Raw genomic sequence first — 19,563 nt, 5'->3', positions numbered from 1 at the left:
AGGATAGCAAATGTGGTCCCTTTGTTCAAGAAGGGGAGTAGAGATAACCCCGGTAACTATAGGCCGGTGAGCCTAACGTCTGTGGTGGGTAAGGTCTTGGAGAGGATTATAAAAGATACGATTTATAATCATCTAGATAGGAATAATATGATTAGGGATAGTCAGCATGGTTTTGTGAAGGGTAGGTCATGCCTCACAAACCTTATCGAGTTCTTTGAGAAGGTGACTGAACAGGTAGACGAGGGTAGAGCAGTTGATATGGTGTATATGGATTTCAGTAAAGCGTTTGATAAGGTTCCCCACGGTCGGCTATTGCAGAAAATACGGAGGCTGGGGATTGAGGGTGATTTAGAGATGTGGATTAGAAATTGGCTAGTTGAAAGAAGACAGAGAGTGGTAGTTGATGGGAAATGTTCAGAATGGAGTTCAGTTACGAGTGGCGTACCACAAGGATCTGTTCTGGGGCCGTTACTGTTTGTCATTTTTATAAATGACCTAGAGGAGGGCGCAGAAGGATGGGTGAGTAAATTTGCAGACGACACTAAAGTCGGTGGAGTTGTAGACAGTGCGGAAGGATGTTGCAGGTTACAGAGGGACATAGATAAGCTGCAGAGCTGGGCTGAGAGGTGGCAAATGGAGTTTAATGTGGAGAAGTGTGAGGTGATTCACTTTGGAAAGAATAACAGGAATGCGGAATATTTGGCTAATGGTAAAATTCTTGGTAGTGTGGATGAGCAGAGGGATCTCGGTGTCCATGTACATAGATCCCTGAAAGTTGCCACCCAGGTTGATAGGGTTGTGAAGAAGGCCTATGGTGTGTTGGCCTTTATTGGTAGAGGGATTGAGTTCCGGAGCCATGAGGTCATGTTGCAGTTGTACAAATCTCTAGTACGGCCGCATTTGGAGTATTGCGCACAGTTCTGGTCGCCTCATTATAGGAAGGACGTGGAAGCTTTGGAACGGGTGCAGAGGAGATTTACCAGGATGTTGCCTGGTATGGAGGGAAAATCTTATGAGGAAAGGCTGATGGACTTGAGGTTGTTTTCGTTAGAGAGAAGAAGGTTAAGAGGTGACTTAATAGAGGCATACAAAATGATCAGAGGGTTAGATAGGGTGGACAGCGAGAGCCTTCTCCCGCGGATGGGGGTGGCTAGCACGAGGGGACATAGCCTTAAATTGAGGGGTAATAGATATAGGACAGAGGTCAGAGGTGGGTTTTTTACGCAAAGAGTGGTGAGGCCGTGGAATGCCCTACCTGCAACAGTAGTGAACTCGCCAACATTGAGGGCATTTAAAAGTTTATTGGATAAGCATATGGATGATAAGGGCATAGTGTAGGTTAGATGGCCTTTAGTTTTTTTTTTCCATGTCGGTGCAACATCGAGGGCCGAAGGGCCTGTACTGCACTGTATCGTTCTATGTTCTATGTTCTATTTAAGACACAGTCTGGGTACGATTGCTAATTCAGTGCCAAATAAATGCTCATAAAAGCTGGACGGAGGCTGGCTAAACTCACTCTGCCAAAGTCCCTAGCAACCAACAGACAGGAAATTTAACAGTCTCGGCCCAAATGGAATCCAGGGTCCCGAGGCCAAAGGTTCAATTTGCAACTCAGTTCCTGATACCGCCGCCCATCATCATTTCATTTCCAGTCACGGTAATGTTTCTAGAAGTTTTAAAATGATCAAACCTAAACCTCCAGCAAACAGATTAACCCAAACAATCCAATGAAAGACAGTACAGATGGAATATCAGGAGCTGAATGCAGACTGGAGAATGTGAAGACAGGAAAAGTTGCAATGAACTTAATATTGAACTTGGGTGAAAAGCTGTTTAAAGGGAAAGTTTGGTGACTCCATGAAGTCCAGCAGAAAAATGTTAACAGTAAACCATGTTGATGGACTCAAAGGAATGGAACAGACGAATAAAGCTTCCAATCTGATATATCTTTGAAGAAAATGTTCAAAATAATATGGATATAGCCTTTTTGTAATTCAGGTAGACAGTTAAGTATGGCGATAAGAAGGCAGAATGTTGCTGAAATGTATGTAAGGGTTTCATATATTTGCTGGTAGAAGGCACAACGGTAGATCATTATTATGCTGGCATGCTGTGAGGCTCGTGAGTTGAAAGCACAGTGCCTCTGGCATATATCTCGGCTGCATTTTCAAGTATCCTGCTTTCAATCTGTTATTTGATGCGCTTCTTAAGAGGGGGAAGCTGATGGCCACATTGCTAAAGGATGAAGATTTAACAGCAGGGGGTGGGGAGAATTATGTGCACATGCATACCTGGGAGTTAGATCAAGAAACCAATACACCCTGTCCCCAAATAAAAATGGTTGTTACAACCCACTTACCCAGGAGAAAGAAGCTATTGCCTCAGTTACCAGGACGGAGGTGAGGAGATATTTCTTCACCCAGAGGGTGGTCAGCCTGTGGAATCCATTACCACAGGAAGTAGTTCAGGCCAAAACATTGTGGCCCGTAGCGTCCTGCATCTGATGCGCTGCACATGTGACGACCCGGTTTTGTCTGCTTGAAGCTTTGCGCTACTGAATGAAAAATCCAGCTGCAGCGCTAACTTGGACCACTTACCCGGATATTTGGTGAGTTTTTACACCTTTTTATTAACACAGAATTTTTTTCAGTCTCGCAGAGGCAGGAGCCATTTTTGGTTGGTTAATGTTTTATATTATTAGTGTTCAGCATTTATAACCATGTTTAAAATGCAAATAAAATGAAAAGATATTTTTTTTTTAACTTTGGTTGTCATGAGGATGTTAATTCCATTAAAAGGATACTTTACTGTGTAAAGTGAGTTTGAAGTCACAGAAGGTGAGAGAATGATATTTTTGAAACTTTGGTTTGTCATGAGGATGTTAATTCCATTGAAGTAACTACAATGGATACAATGCCGGGATCACTCATTCACGGGTATAATTGTCCACCTAGGATACTCAGTGTTCCTGGTCGTGGGTTCTGTGGGTCCTTGTGTAGGTAATGAGCCCAATTCTAGAGCTGCATCTTCAATCACTCACTTGGCAGGAGTTTTCAAAAGGTGGCACGATGCTTGGACACTAAGTCGCAGGTCTTCCTTTCTCAGGCTCCTTTTCCAGATCTCTTTCGCGAAGAATTGTGACCCTTCAATCAGCGGTTCCCCCAAATAGGTCTCTGACTGAGCAAAGGTCTCCCCGGCATTGACACCCATGTACCATTTCTTGAGGTTAGCTTCCAATGTGTCTTTGAACATCTTCCTTTGTCCTCCTCTTGTTCTGGATCGTTACTTGAGCTGGGTGAAGAAGATTTGCTTTGGCAGTCAGGACTCTGACATCCTAAGCATATAGGTGGCCCAGCGGAATTGGTTTCAGATGATCATGACCTTGATACTGGTGCTATTGATTCCTTCAGGGACACAAATAGCACACTTGTCCGTCTCAGCTTATTCAGAGCTAAAGTACATTTGGATATTGCAATATATTTTAAGCTGAGTTGTTTATGAGTCTCGCTGATGTAATGTTCATCCTTAGAAGCCTCAATGATTACTTCAAGCTGTTTAACAAAGTTTAATGCCTTAGTTAATATAATGACGTGGAGATGCCGGTGTTGGACTGGGATGAGCACAGTAAAAAGTCTTACAACACCAGGTTAAAGTCCAACAGGTTTGTTTCAAACACTAGCTTTCGGAGCACTGCTCTTTCTTCAAGTGAATGAAGAGGTATGTTCCAGAAACATATATATAGACAAATTCAAAGATGCAAGACAATGCTTAGAATGCGAGCATTTGCAGGTAATTAAGTCTTTACAGATCCAGAGATAACCCCAGGTTAAAGAGGTGTGTATTGTCTCAAGCCAGGACAGTTGGTGGGGGATGAATATAATGTGACATGAATCCCAGGACCCGGTTTAGGCTGCACTCATGTGTGCAGAATTTGGCTATAGGTTTCTGCTTGGCGATTCTGCGTTGTCGCGCGTCCTGAAGGCCGCCTTGGAGAACGCTTATCCGGAGATCAGGGGCTGAATGTCCTTGACTGCTGAAGTGTTCCCCAATGGGAAGGGAACATTCCTGCCTGGTGATTGTCGCACAATGTCTGTTCATTCGTTCTTGCAGCCTCTGCATGGTCTTACCAATGTACCACGAGTTGGGACATCCTTTCCTGCAGCATATGGGATAGACAACGTTGGCCGAGTCGCATGAATATGTACTGCGTACCTGGTGGGTGGTGTTCTCACATGTAATGGTGGTATCCATGTCGATGATCTGGCATTCTTGCAGAGATTGCCATGGCAGGGTTGTGTGGTGTTGTGGTCGCTGTCTGAAGGCTGGGTAGTTTGCTGCAAACAATGGTATGTTAATATATGCAAGCCTCCTGTGAGCTAACATGAACTATCTGTCTGACAGGTATTGCATCAAATTAATCACCCACCCCTCAGAGTTTGCTGCCAACAGACATCCCAAAATGATGTCAGAAGAGATGTGCACTAGAATATTGCATTTCAGCAACTGCTCCTTTCAGAAGTTGAACTTGTCAATTAACAATTGTCAAAACTCTGCCCTTCTCCTCCCTTTCCCTCCCTTCCGTCTTCCCTCCCCTCTTCCCTCCTGCCTCTTTGCAAATAGACGGAACCATTGTGTATAAGTGAGATAATATATTTTATTGCAAGAACTTTGTGAAAGTTGAGGTAGTTTTATGTCATTATTCAGCTGATCCAGCTGAACGTTAAGTTAAATGTTAACTGGTTTCAAAGTTTTGTAATTACAAAATTATTTTTGTTAATAAATGTTTTACATTAAACATTACAAGCTTCTACAAATGTCTTACTGAAACATCAAAACACAATGTTTAATTGAGATAATTATAAATGAATACAATAATTGAAGTAAACAAGGCAGAAACATATTTAACACGGATAGCATTTGCACATTCTCCCCATGTCTGCGTGGGTTTCCTCGAACCATGGAATAGAACCATAGAATTCCTACAGTGCCAAAGGCCATTCAGCCCATCAAGTCTCCACCAACCCTCTGAAAGAGTACACTACCTGGGTCCACTCCTCCACCCTATCCCGGGAACCAAATCTCTACATCCCTGGACACTAAGGGCAACATAGCATGGGGAATCCACCTATCCTGCACATTTATGGACTGAGAGAAAACCAAAATTCCCGGAGGAAACCCACAGTATTTGGAGAATGTACAAAGTCCACACAGGCAGTCATCCAGGGCCGGAATTGAACCCGGGTCCCTGGCGTTGTGATCCCAGTTAGTGGGATGGAGATAATTACTGGAAGGAGCCAGGGGCTAAAGCAGTCAGGTGTTGAGTTTGATTTTGCTGTGAACAGAACAGGTTTTTGCCAATGCTGGGAAGTTAAGCAGTGGTTTGACACAAGCAATAATCTACAGACCGCTTCCTGAAGGACTTCTCTCTGACAGCATCTCCAAGACATTTGCATACAGCAAATATTCCTGTGTTTGCTAATTATATTTAAAGTTTAATTTTGACCTGAAATGGGTTTTGCTTGAGTGGAGATTAAAAAGATAGCATTTAAATGTGAAGATTTTTGATTTTATTTTTAAGCATTATTTAACTGGTAATTGTAAGCTACTTCTTGTATAATGTTAACGTTAGTTGAACATTGTATTAATAATAAAGTTTGCTTCAATATACCATATCCCAATTGTGCGTGGAGTCACTCCTGGAGTGAAATATCCTTTACTCACAGTCTTACAAATTAAATATTCATGTTTCTGTCTGGTATTCTAGCAAATGTTGGGGTCTGGTCTGGGATCGTAATACTTTGGATGAAAGTGAAAAATATGATAAGCATTCTTCTCAAAGTTCATTTCGACTGACTTTAATCAAAATTAAAATGGGAAACAATGTTTCATGGTTGGCACTCAGACTCCTTCGACAGCACCTTCAAAAGCCATGACCTCCACCAGCTAGAAGGACAAGAGCAGCAGACACATGGGAACACCATCACCTAGAAGTTCCCGCCGAAGCCACTCACCATCCTTGCTTGAAATTATACCACTGTTCCTGCATCAAAATCTTAGAAATCCCTTGCAAACAGCACCATGTTCTGTACCTACACCACCCAGACTGCAGCAGAGCAAGAAAGTGGCTCACCAAAAAGAAAGATCTGAGTAAGAGAATAAAGCTGTTATTTCAGAAGCTGGTAGGTGAAAGTCTGGGTTAGCAACAACATCCAATTCAGATGCATGATTACAGCACAATTTATGTAGGATATATGAAAATTGTAACTCTGTGCATTAACTTTTAATAAAAATTGTGACAATACTGCAGCAACATTGCTAACATTCAGCAGAAGCAGTCAGACAACATGAATGGATACTGATTTTATCAGTAATCCTCACATTAATGATCATTAGTGATCATTCCCGTACCAGCCTCCCCGGACAGGCGCCAGAATGTGGCGACTAGGGGCTTTTCACAGTAACTTCATTGAAGCCTACTCGTGACAATAAGCGATTTTCATTTCATTTTCATTTTCATTACCGTATCTTTGCTGGAATGTATCTTTACAATATCAGTAAAACTGGGCTTTTACTATAAACTTCACACTTCTGTTGCACATGGCAGACAAATAGCCAATTCAAGTTCAACATTGTTCTCAAGGTCACTGTGAGTTGCATAACAACAGGGAAATTGAGAAAGGATGAGCAGGTACATCGTCCATCCAATATGGGAAATGGTTTGGTGTTGGCAAATGCAAGCAATCTGCTTACTTTGCACATAATGTGCAGGAATGTAGCCCAGATCTGACAATTGATTTAAGACTTTACAATGAATTTTAAATGCTAGATGCTTGTTCCAGTAGATGGTCATTGGCTGATGAAAGCAAATGAACACAGTTCTACCAATAAGAAGTGCTTCAAAATGACCCTCCTGAATAAAAGACCCAAAAGAGTTGGTGTCTACACAGAACCACAAATTAACACTAAAGCAGAAGTCAGAAGATGCTGTGCAGCACATTAATATTAACCACAAAAGCCACGCTCCACACTTTCAAGCTGGTGGTTTGAGGATGAGGCATAAATCTTTGGAAACATGACAGGTAACATACTGAAAGATGGTGAGGGTGCATGTATTACTGGCTGGCTGTACCTCCCTCAGCATCATGTCTTGGTTAGAATATTGAGCAAATTCCTGGAATTCACAGTGCAACTGCATTAGAAAGTGAATATAACACCCACTAGACCTGATGGTCCTTATGAGTTTCTTAGTCACAGAATTGGCAGCACCAGAAAATAGATTTGCAGCCAACTAGAGCCTTGTTACGAGAACAAGGATTAAACTTGGGCTGCTTTTCTTTCCCATAGCCTTCAGCCATCACATAAATGAGCAGAAAATACCTCCATACGCACAATTATGTTTGATGTGAACGCTCAAAAGGAGAGGGAATTATCAAAGCTGAAGATGCCTGACTGAACAAAGTTTACTGTATTGCAGTGATCAGGAGACCAACCCAGTGTTAGGAAAACCATAAGCGGAATTCTTCGTCGGTGGGATCCTCCACTACGCCGGTGGCGCACCCACGCCCATGGGTTTTCCGACGACGTGGGGTGGCCACAATGGGAAATCCCACTGGCCGGCTGCGGGAACCGAAAATCCCCCTGCCGGCAGGGGCGTGCCATGCCAGGAAACGCAGTGGCGGACCGGAGAATCTGGCCCATATCATCAAGACTGTATTTTACTTTTAAAATTTGGAAGGACATTGCATTATTTGGACATCTGGATTGTTTTCATGAAGGTCATAAGTTCACCTTTAGATTGGGAGCGAACATGTCTTTTTTTCCCCAAGGACAACGCTTGATTGGAGAGCTGTTTTTTTTTGCAGTGCAATCATTTGAATTGGGATAAAAAAACAGTTTTCAAGAAAAAGGCCAGTGATTTACTGGAAATCAGGTAAAGTTAATGCCTTACCTTTCTGGAAATCACATGACTGAGATGAGCTTTATGCTTTGAACTTATCCTTTGAGATGAGTTGAGAATTAACTGAGAATGTGAAAAGTTGTCCAGCTCGCACTCTCGTTTCCTTGCCTGAAACCATGTAATTTCCAGAGTCCATATACAAATCTTCTACTCATGAATGAAACTTGTTTTTGTTTGGAGACCCGATAGGCTGTGACAAGAAGGATTGCTTCATTTTCCTCCGTGCTGAAGCTCCTTTGGTGAAAATCCCCCGGCCTCTACTGAGGCTAACGATCTAACTTCATACGAGGATGCTCCAAATTGACACCGTCAAAACTCTGCAAAATGTATCCTTTTGTTTTCAAAGTTTACTCTTCAACTGCCCATCCCTGCAGAGACCCCTATCTGTTTGTCGTTTGTCGGTGTGTATCTGTATGTGTGTTGGGTAATTTTAAATTATAGTTATACTTCCAGATTACAATTGTGCGTTAACCAGTTCTTGCGACTTGTTTTTGAAAAAATAAGTTTTGTTTTATTATGAACCAATCATTCTGAGTTTACCAAAAGAAGCCCGGCTATAGTCTCTTTTAATCTGGGTCTAACGGTAGCAACGGTAAATAATCTGCCAATTTGGTGAGCGAATTAAAGTTATAAATTAATGGTGTGACTTGTGCAGTCGTGGGACTAGATGAACTGTGCGTTGCTCACATCCGGTCATAACACCAAATAAACTGGAAAGATAGGCTGTTAAATGAGGCATTGTTCGTACAGAGGGAAATGTTCAAATAGGAGAGGGAAAGACATATTGCAGGAAGAATATATTGGTGGTGCAAGAAAAGCTGGAGTATCATGGTTGAATAGAAATATTGAAATTAGACTCTGATAAGCAGAATATAACACATTCAGGAATAACAACAAAACAGTTAAGGTAAGTGTAGAAGATGTAGAGCCAGTTCTCCGGTTTCCTCCCACTGTCCAAAAATGTGCAGGTTAGGTGGATTGGTGTTAAATTGTCTCTTAGTGGCCAAAGGTTGGGTGGGATTATGAGAATGGGCGAGGGAGTGGACTGAGGCAGGGTGCCCTTTCGGAGAGTCGGTGCAGACTCAATGGGCAGAATGGCCTTCTGCACTCAGTGATTCTATGAATGTAGGAAATCGTTATATATATTGTATTTATCTGTTGCAGTAATGTTTTTGAAAGCCTGAGTTCAGGTACATATTTACCTGTTGCAGGAATACTATTAAAAACTCTAGATTCATTAAATAAGCTAGGTTAAGGTATCTAGACTCTGTGGCTGCTAAAGGTGCAATTAAGATGTCATAAAAATGAAACCATCATTCATTCCAACCATGTATCTGTATACAAAGAGAGGCCTAATGGACTTTTGTTTGTAGAAAGAAGATTCCCTGGCGAGTAGATAATTTGAGATAGCGGACGGCATACTCCGGTCCTCCAGCTGCATTTCTTGGCCACGCACTGTCGTTGTCGGTGGGATTCTATCTAACCACTGCTGATCAATGGGATTTCCCATTGTAACCACCCCATACCGTCACTAAACCATCTGGCAGGGCTGCGCTCTCGGTCGGAAAATTGAATTGCCACGACCAGGGAATTCTAATTATTGTGTTTAGACTTAGGTAAGCAGGTCAGGGGATCTGAGTGGGATAAAAATAATGTAATTAAATGGAGGAGTCAGGTCTGTAGCAGGTGATCTATCTTTTAGTCTCTAAAAAGACAGCAAGACTTGTAGCTGGTGTCTGAAAGGGTTTCTCTCTCTCCTGAAGCAGTCTTTTCGAGAAAACTCTGCCAAAGGACAGCAAGTAACCCTGTGTTTTCCAACTTTATTTATAAGTGGCTTTTAATCTGAAATGGGCTTTGCTTAATTGAAAATAGAGAAGGTAAATTGTTTACTTTTATTATTAAGTATTGTTTAATTGTTAATTGTAAGCTAATTTCTGTGATGTTAAAGTGTTTAATCTTGCATTAAGAACAATGTTTGTTTTAATATAAAGATACCTTTTGGTCAGTGGAATCATTCCTGAAGCGAAGTATCCTTTCCGCATATTTTTACAATTTTTTTAAAAAGTGCATGGAGTTCTTGTCTGGTTTCCAAACAAATGTTGGGGTTTGATCTGGGATCTCAACAGATCCTTGACTTAATTCACATAGACAGACTGGAAATATGAATGAAAAGACAAGAATTAGGCAGATTAAATAAGCAATGATGAGTTAATTGGTTATGCATAAGCTGAAGGTGCCCTTGGCTCTGGTGGCCAGTGATGGCTCTTGAGTAAAGCTAGCCATTGTCTTGTTCTTGCAAATCTCTTTTGAAAGTCATTATCAAATCCGCTTCCTCTTCTTTATCAGCCAACGCATTTCAGATTCTCACAATTCATTGCAAAAAGAAAGCTCTCCTCCTCTGACCTTTCATTTTTTCGTCAATTATCTTAAATCTTTGGCGGCAAACTTCATCTGCCACTTTCTTAGTTTCACAGGATTTCATTCTACCGCCAAAGCCTTGCCTTAGAAACATCTACAGTTTAATGTGATCTTGATGGAACTAAAAAAAATAATTCTCACATGTCACTCACCTTTCAGTGAGAACGCTGCTTTTAATTTGGAATTGATACCCAAGCATTCCACTCATTCATTTGAGCTGGCCTCCACAAAACAGTAACTGCAGGTGTACATTACTATGGAGAACTCTTTTGGGAGAATTTGCAGCAGCAATGTAACTGAGGCAGGGATTGGGGGGGGGGGGGGGGGGGGGGGGGGTGCTGGTGGAACCTTCTCCCTCACTCAGAGAATAATTTTCAGAAGGTAGCATTATATCCCCTTTGAGGCTTGGCACAATGGCAGTCAGAGGCTGCATATCCACCTTCTGTATTCTAAACATACACTATTTTATATGCTCTCCCAAACCCACAGAATAAATCAATAATTTAGTCATTTTGTTAACAGTGCAGATGTTCATTGCGAGTCCTTCATAGAGCCTGGTGAGAACAGGGAATACATGCAGAACTCACTTCACTTGAGTGCATTTTATAGCGGAGTCAAGAAGGAATGTTACAAAAGAAATGTTAGAACGAATACAGAGAGGTTTCCAATTTCATGTTTCTCAAAACAGTTAAATATTCATCTTAAGAAGACCTTAAAAGCAATCAGCGTCACTTGTATTAAGGAAATAAACCATACAATGCAGATTCTGTTGTTTCGCTGCCTGTATTTGTGACAGCATTGAAATTTCCATTTCTCGTGCAGTTCATATCAATGCTTGGCCAAGACAGCCGGAACAAATTTCACTGATGGCATTGAACAGCTTTCAGAGAAAAACAGTACATGGAACATCCTCTTGAACTTGAGATGAACCTGAATCTTCAAGAGCTCTTAGTTTTTTTTTTAACCCATTGTCAAATACATGGCTCTGTATTCATCTGTGAATTAATGCTGAACAAAGCCCCTCAAGGTAAAACTTGCAGTGGGAACAAAGGAATAGAATGGCTCAGTAAGAAGTTTGAAATACAGGTCATCGTTAGCCAGTGCAAAAAGATCAATAGCTCAGGAGCAGCGGGGATGAACAAACAGCGTTGGTCTTTCATATGAGCGATAGATTTCTCTCTTTACTTCTCTCAATTCATTCATTCTCCTTTACATTGCATTAAATCTTAATGTACAGTTTATTATTTGAAACCACTTGTGAATACATTGTATCCTGGAAATGTTGGTAATAGCTGCAAACATAAATTGCTTTAGATCGTGGGTATTATTTTGCTTGTCAAAAAGAAAATCTGATGGGTTACATGAATAGAGGATAAAACAGGCTTACAGGGTAGAACCTTATCAGCCACTTTGAAATGGCCCACCCCCACTAAGCGCCTTTGAATGAGAGACTCCTTCATCCAGGAACACACAATCAAACACGCCAGGGGTTTGGCTGTCACGCTGCAAGCACACCCACAGCTGAGTGAATGCAGTGGCCGTGAGATAAGGCCCTCAAATGGGCATAAAGTGCCGCACCTAAAGGGCTTAATTTGTGTTGGGGTGCGAAGGGGTCCATGGACCTTACTGCCATGGATTTAATCAGGGTGGAGGTGGATAGGTGGCGAGATCTTAAATGCAACACCCCCCCCCCCCCCTCTCAACTCCCAGCCCTCTCATCACAAACTCTAGTGGGCATTAAATTCCATCCAGAGTCTTTGTCTCCTGATCTCGTGTCAAACTTATTTTTGAATTCACTGTCACTGAGTCCTGTGTATAACTTTGTGGAAGTTGCATTATTAACACCACAAACTAAAAACTGGTACAGTGTCTTCTGTGGAACAACACCATTGAATATTCCGAGAAGCAGAAAAGTGGGTGTTGAGCATCAGTAGGAAGAAAATTAATAGTCAGCTAAGGCATGGTGAAGTAGCATTGAAATAAAATTCTAAGAATGAGGAGAGTTGAAATTGTACCTTGCTAACACCATTGGCCTAATATCTTTCCTCAGAATAAATTGATTTAAAAAACAATCACGCTGATACCAGTCTCTCGTGCTTCCTCAACACCATCAGGTAGAAATTTTCTGCTGAACTCTAATTCAATGTTTTTACACTGTAATCATTTATAAGTACCAGCATAAAGTACACCAGGGAGCTGTGCGATGCTTGAATGCTTGTGGATCTGGCTTCAAGGGGCACATTAGTATATGTTCGTCAGTTCTCCGATTGGATATTTCCAGCAGGGAAATGCTGTTAGTTAATGTTACAATCCCTGCAGCAATTATCTCAAATGTAGTTTACATTGCACTTTTTAAAGTTAGTTTAAATATGATCCTGTATCATGAAATCAATTGTTAAGCTCTGGTGGTATCTTCTGTAATAAGAACTGGAAAGTAAATCTTGACTTATTCAACTTCAATTTTACTGTGTTTTACAATCACTTCTCCAACTCCATGGTGCCACCTGTATCCCCTTCATATATGTGTGCAGTCTATCAAACAATAAGTGTGGTCTATTAAACAATCAAAGCACCAATTCTAACTTAAGCACTGGGGAACATTAACTCTTTCCTAACATCAATGCTGTTTGTCGTAGATTCCCTCGAGATGGCACCAATAGAATTGCACCATTAGATTACCGGCCACCAAGCTTTTAGTTACTGTCCATTAACAAATGCGTCCTGAGGTAGTTACACTGAAGATTTAAATTGGAAAAACAGTCAGACAGAGAAGGGACAATTTTCATTCAGTGGAATATTGCTAACCTCCTGATTTTCACATTAAATCCTAACCCTCAACTCATTCCAACTGGACATGTTTGTACTCTGCAAATTTTAGGACTGATAGAATGAAACAGAGACAATAACTGTTCAAGTGTTATTAAACAAACTTTATCATGCGTATTCTGACTTCAGTAATAAAACCTGATTAATTGCATATTCAACAAAAAGAAATACATTCATTTAGCATCCTATCACTTTTCTCTGAAACATCTGTGATTTTGAAGCAACAAACTATATGGGGCTACAAATCTAATTCTCTTTTGCATGATCTATTTGCATCTTACCCCAGAATCTCTTCTGACTCAAAAACTGCAGATGGTGTCAGTATACACTTCTGGCTGCCACAAACTCCCTAACCACTCCTTCACCCTGACCACCCTGCCCATCGCACTCTGCTCCCTTCCACTTGCATGCTTTTCCTTGCAGGTTCCAAAGGACAGGCAATAGACAACGACCAAACGAAGAGGGATGAAGAAGAAACATCGGCACTTGATTTCACACTCACAACCAATCAGCTCTGATACGACACGGTGTACAAATCAAGACGGGAGTTTTTTAAAAAACATTTATTGGACATGGCCATTTCTGGAAAGGCCAGTATTTTTTGCCCATTCCCTAATCGCCATTGAGAAGCTGGTAGTGAGCTGTCGCTTGAACTGCTGCTCCACGTGATTTAGGTAAACACACAGTGATGCAAGGGAGGGAGTTCAAGCATTTTAAGCCAGTGATAGTGAAGGAACAGCAATATATTTCCAAGGAAGGATGGTGAATGACTTGGTGGGGAATGTGCGGGTGCTGATGTTCCCATGTATCTGCTGCCCACTGTGATGTGTTGGTTGGTTCGATGTGGACTGCACTCGATACAGGGAAGTTAGAAACAGACGTTTAACACTGGAGAAGATCCAACACTGTCTTATTCAACTATAGAACTGCTATACATATTCAGCTGTGGGTAGACACCGTACTGATTTGACTGGTGACCTTGTAGTAGCCTGACCAGACTTACTAGCTTCCGCATGGTATTTGCACTTGCTAGCTTGTGGACTCTGACTGTCTCAGTAGCTGGGTCCCGAGAGAACGGGAACCCTAGTGCCCTCTGGCTTTATAGTGGTAGTGTCCTGTCTGGTGATTGGCTGTACTGTGTTGTATGCTTGCTGTTCCTCCTATGTGTCAATCACTGCCTGTCTGCATCTCATTATATACATGATATTATGACACGCTGCCCTTGTCCTTCTGGATGTAACTGTTGTAGGTTTGGAAGGTGCTGTCAAAGTAACTTTGGTTAGTTCCTGAAGTGCACCTTGTAGGTCTTACTCACTGCTGCCACTGATTATCGACGGTAGATGGAGTGTATGTTTGTGGATGAGGTGAAAATCAAGTGGGCTTTTTTGTCCTGTATGGTATTGTTAGGAAATCAAAGATAGTTGGAAGGGATTTATATTTGTATTGGTAAACATTAGAAATAAGGCATAGTTTAAAGTGTGTTTAAGTTAATGTTTCTGTGTCTGAAAGGGTAAAACCTCTAGTTATATTCAAGCTGGGCAAAGCTGTTTGTGTGTGTGGGGGTTAGTTAAGTTCGAACTGTGTTTCTATTGTGTTTAGAGGGCGCTGCAGTGTGATGAATAAATAGTAGTAAGCGGGGATTTGCTCAGCAACAAGAAGCCCCTCTCCAGAGGGAGGGGTGTTGCCTCTTTCTTAATTTTAACTTGAAACCAGAGCAGTGGAGATATGTAGAGAATAAGAAGACAGGTCTCACACCTCTGCTGGAAGTAAATGATTTAGAAGGCTAGAGAAGGAACACCTCTCTCAACTTTGCTGTAAGAAAAACCATTTCAGGAAGTAATAAGCAGCTAGTTATGGAAATGAGTGAAGCCAAGTTTCCAAGAAGTCTGATGTTAAAGATTCTGGAACGAATATCTGTTCAGTAAAGACAGACAGAGTTGAGAGGAAGGATGAGACACCAGAAAGACATCTGAAGGAGGAATTTCTTCTGCCAGAGGGTGGTGAATCTGTGGAACTCTTTGCCGCAGAAGGCTGTGGAGGCCAAATCACTGAGTGTCTTTAAGACAGAGATAGAGAGGTTCTTGATTAATAAGGGGATCAGGGATTTTGGGGAGAAGGCAGGAGAATGGGATGAGAAAAATATCAGCCATGATTGAATAGCGGAGCAGACTCGATGGGCCAAGTGGCCTAATTCTGCTCCTAAGGCTTATGGTCTTATGAAGCAATTTTAAAATTTGTGAGATTTTTCTACAGCCTGTGGAACATGAGTGAAAATCAGTGCTGGATCTCAGAGTTTGTGCAGAAGCCTGTGAGACAGATACATCCAAAAGGGGCTGCTGTGAAATCCTGGACTGGATTCATAGTTAAAAGGTGAGTGAAAGCTTTGTTTGAAAGTGGCATTTGTAAAACCAGGACTAAATTTCAGAATACAAACCACCAAGGAAAACCATCATCATGCACCAAGATTTTAAAGCAGAGTTTTGGGAATGGAGTTTGGATACTCACATATGAAAACAATCTGGAGGGATTCTGAGGAGAAATCAAATACATTAACTTGGATTCTTGGGCAGCATGGTGGCACAGTAGTTAGCATTGCTGGCTCAAGGCACCAAGGTCCCAGGTTCGATCCCGGCTCTGGGTCACTGACCGTGTGGAGTTTGCACATTCTCCCAGTGGTTGTGGGGGTTTCGGCCCCACAATCCAAAGATGTGCAGGATAGGTCAATTGGCCATGCTAATTGCCCTTTAATGGGAAAAAATGAATTGGGTACTCTAAATTTATAAAAAGAAACTTAGGTTCTGAGCGGAATGTGTAATTGACCGCAGTCAACATATGTGGTTAAAAGAGACTTGGATTAGATTGGATTAGTTTATTGTCACGTGCACCAAGGTACAGTGAAAAGTATTTTTCTGTAAGCAGCTCAACAGATCGTTAAGTACATGAAAAGAAAAGGAAATAAAAGAAAATACAGAATAGGGCAACACAAGGTACACTTGTGTAATGTAACTACATAACACCGGCATTGGGTTAAGCATACAGGGGTGTTGTGTTAATGAGATCAGTCGATAAGAGGGCCGTTTAAGAGTCTGGTAATAGCAAGGAAGAAGCTGTTTTTTGAGTCTGTTCGTGCATGTTCTCAGACATTTGTATCTCCTGCCCGATGGAAGAAGTTTGAAGAGTGAGTAAGCCGGGTGGGAGGGGTCTTTGATTATGCTGCCCGCTTTCCCCAGGCAGCGGGAGGTGTAGATGAAGTCAATGGATGAGAGGCAGGTTTGTGTGGTGGACTGAGCTGTGTTCACGACTCTCTGAAGTTTCTTGCGGTCTTGGGCCGAGCAGTTGCCACACCAGGCTGTGCTGTAGTCAGAGAGAATGCTTTTTATGGTAAAGGTTGATAAGAGTTATTGTGTACATGCTGAATTTCCTTAGTTTCCTGAGGAAGTATAGGCGCAGTTGTGCTTTCTTTGTGGTAGCGTCAACATGGGTGGACCAGGACAGATTTTTGGAGATGCATACCCCCTAGAACTTTGAAACAGCTAATCTCCACCTCGGCCCCGTTGATGCTGACAGGGTGTGTACAGTAATTTGCTTTCTGAAGTCAATGACCAGCTCCTTAATTTTGCTGGCATTGAGGGATAGATTGTTGTCACTGCACCACTCCACTAGGTTCTCAATCTTCTTCCTGTATTCTGACTCGTCGTTATTCGAGATCCGGCCCACTATGATTGTATCGTCAGCAAACTTGTAGATGGAGTTGGAACCAAATTTTGCCACACAGTCGTGTGTGTACAGGGAGTATAATGGGGAGCTAAGCACACAGTCTTGCAGGGCCCCGGTATTGATGACTATTGTGGAGGAGGTGTTGTTGTTTATTCTTACTGATTATGGTCTGTGAGTTAGAAAGTTGAGGATCCAGTTACAAAGTGAGGAATCAAGTCCTCGGTTTTGGAGCTTTGATATGAACTTGGCTGGGATTATGGTGTTGAAGGCAGAACAAGGATTCCTTGTTGTCGAGATGCTCTCGGGATGAGTGTAGGGCCAGGGAAATGGTGTCTGCTTGTGGACCGGATGTGGCGACATGCAAATATTTTGTGTTAATGAGACCATTGTAGCTTAAAATATTCTTTGTAACCCATGTTCATCTTTAAATCTGTGTGTATTTGTGAAACTAAGGAGGGAGTAAGTGAGAATTGTATAATAATCAAACTTTTCATGTTTAATAAATATTTTTTTCTTGTTGTTAAAATCAGTTAGCAGTCCCATGACCCTGTTCCTCCAAGTTTTATCAGCAAACATTCCGGTCTTTTGAGCCAGGGTTCCATTCTGAGATCTTCTTGTCCGATTATAACATCAACTGGGATCATAACACTATGTCAAGCTTTTTGAGTTTTGCTGGAGCTACAATCATCCAGGCAAGTGGAGAGTATTTAAGCACACTCCTGCCTTGCAGATGGTGGACTGGCCTTGGGGAGGTAGAGGGGATTAGCTTGCCACAGGATTCCTAACCTCTGTACTGCTCTTGTAGCCACAGAATTCAAATGGTTCGTCCTGTTCAGTTTCTGAGCAATGATAACCCCCAGTATGTTGATAGTGTGGAATCAGCGATGGCAATGCAATTGAATCTTAAGGGGCTATGGTTTGATTCCTCCCTGCTGGAGATGGTCATTGCCTGGCACTTGTGTGACACAAATATTATTTGCAGCTCCTTACCCCAAGCCTGGATATCATTCAGCTATTTCTGCATTTGGGCATTGGCTGCTTCAGTATCTGGGGAGTCATGAATGGTGCTGAACATTGTGCAGTCATCCCCACTTCTTGCCTTATGATGGAAGGAGTGTCATTGATGAAACAGCTGAACATGTTTGGGCCTAGGACACTACCCAGAGGAACTCCTGAGGTTTTCGTCTGGAACTGAGATGATTGACTTCCAACAACCACAACCATCTTCCTTTGTGCTCGGTGTGACTCCAACCAGTGAAGAGTTGTTGGGGCTCCCTTGATGCCATATGTGAACAAATGCTACCTTTATGCAAAGGGCAGTCACTCTCAACTGATGTTCAGTTCTTTTGTGCATGTTTAAACCAATGATATCATGAGATCAGGAGCTGAGTGATTCAGGTGGAACATAAACTGTGCATCAGTGAGCCATTTGATGGCACTGTTGATGACCTCTTCTTTCACTTTGGTGATTGAGAGGAGACGGATAGGGCAATATTTGGCCATGTTGGATGTAACCTGTGTTTGCTGTCAAGGACATATCTGAGCAATTTTCCACGTTGCCGGATAAATCCCAGTTTTGGAGTTTTAATGGAACAGCGTGGCTCGGTTGCAGCAAGTTCTGGTATACCAATATTTGTTACTATTGCTGGGGCCATTGACCCATCAATCATTTCTTGTTGCGGAATTGTCTGGCCGCCGAGCCACGTGTTTCTCGCCGGCGGGAGGTGGTGTGCCTTTCGCTGGTGGCGGGATTCTATGTTCCCGCTGCTGTCAATGAGAATCCCTATTGGCTGGTGGCGGGATTCTCTGTTCCGCTGCTGTCATTGAGAATCCCTATTGGCTGGTGGCGGGATTCTCTGTTCCCGCTGCTGTCATTGAGAATCCCTATTGGCTGGTGGCGGGATTCTCTGTTCCCGCTGCTGTCATTGAGAATTCCTATTGGCTGGTGGCGGGATTCTCTGTTCCCGCTGCTGTCATTGAGAATCCCTATTGGCTGGTGGCGGGATTCGCTGTTCCCGCTGCTGTCAATGAAAATCCCTGTTGAAGCCTATCCACATTGCTGGATAACCCAGGGGCAGGAGTGTGCTTCTGGTGGGACCAGAACATTTCATCACCAGCAAATGGCTGGAGAATTCCAGCCATGATGTCACGTGAAGTGATTAGGCTGAATCCTGGAATCAGTGATGCCGGGGGCCTCCGATGGAGCTGAGAAGGATCATCCATTCAGCACTTTTCACACTTTTGGTTGATGATGTGCTGGACTCCCCCATTATTGAGAATGGGGGTATTTGTGGAGTCTCCTCCACCAGTAAGTTGTTTAACAGTCCTCTTGTAGATGGAAGCAAAGACGCCATGAGAGGCCAGACAGACAGGGTACAACTCTCTTTATCCACACTGGTCGCAACAATTACACCTCTTCCCTCCACTCCTTGCAGGGTCTCCTTCCCTGAACTGCTTCCAGATGGGGGTTGATAGCTTGTGGGGAGTTCCTCCAATTGGGAGGAAACTCTGCCCCCTAGTCAGCTGAGTATCTCATACTCTGAGGTGTAGGAGGGGAATCGGATGCTATATAAGTTTCATCCCCGTAGGGGGTCGTAACACTGTCCACCACCATTCACAACTGGATGTACTCGGATTACAGAACA

The sequence above is a fragment of the Scyliorhinus canicula genome, chromosome 19 (genome assembly GCF_902713615.1).
Source record: "Scyliorhinus canicula chromosome 19, sScyCan1.1, whole genome shotgun sequence".
In the NCBI taxonomy this organism is placed as follows: Eukaryota; Metazoa; Chordata; class Chondrichthyes; order Carcharhiniformes; family Scyliorhinidae; genus Scyliorhinus; species Scyliorhinus canicula.
Note: the sequence above shows the minus strand (reverse complement) of the source record.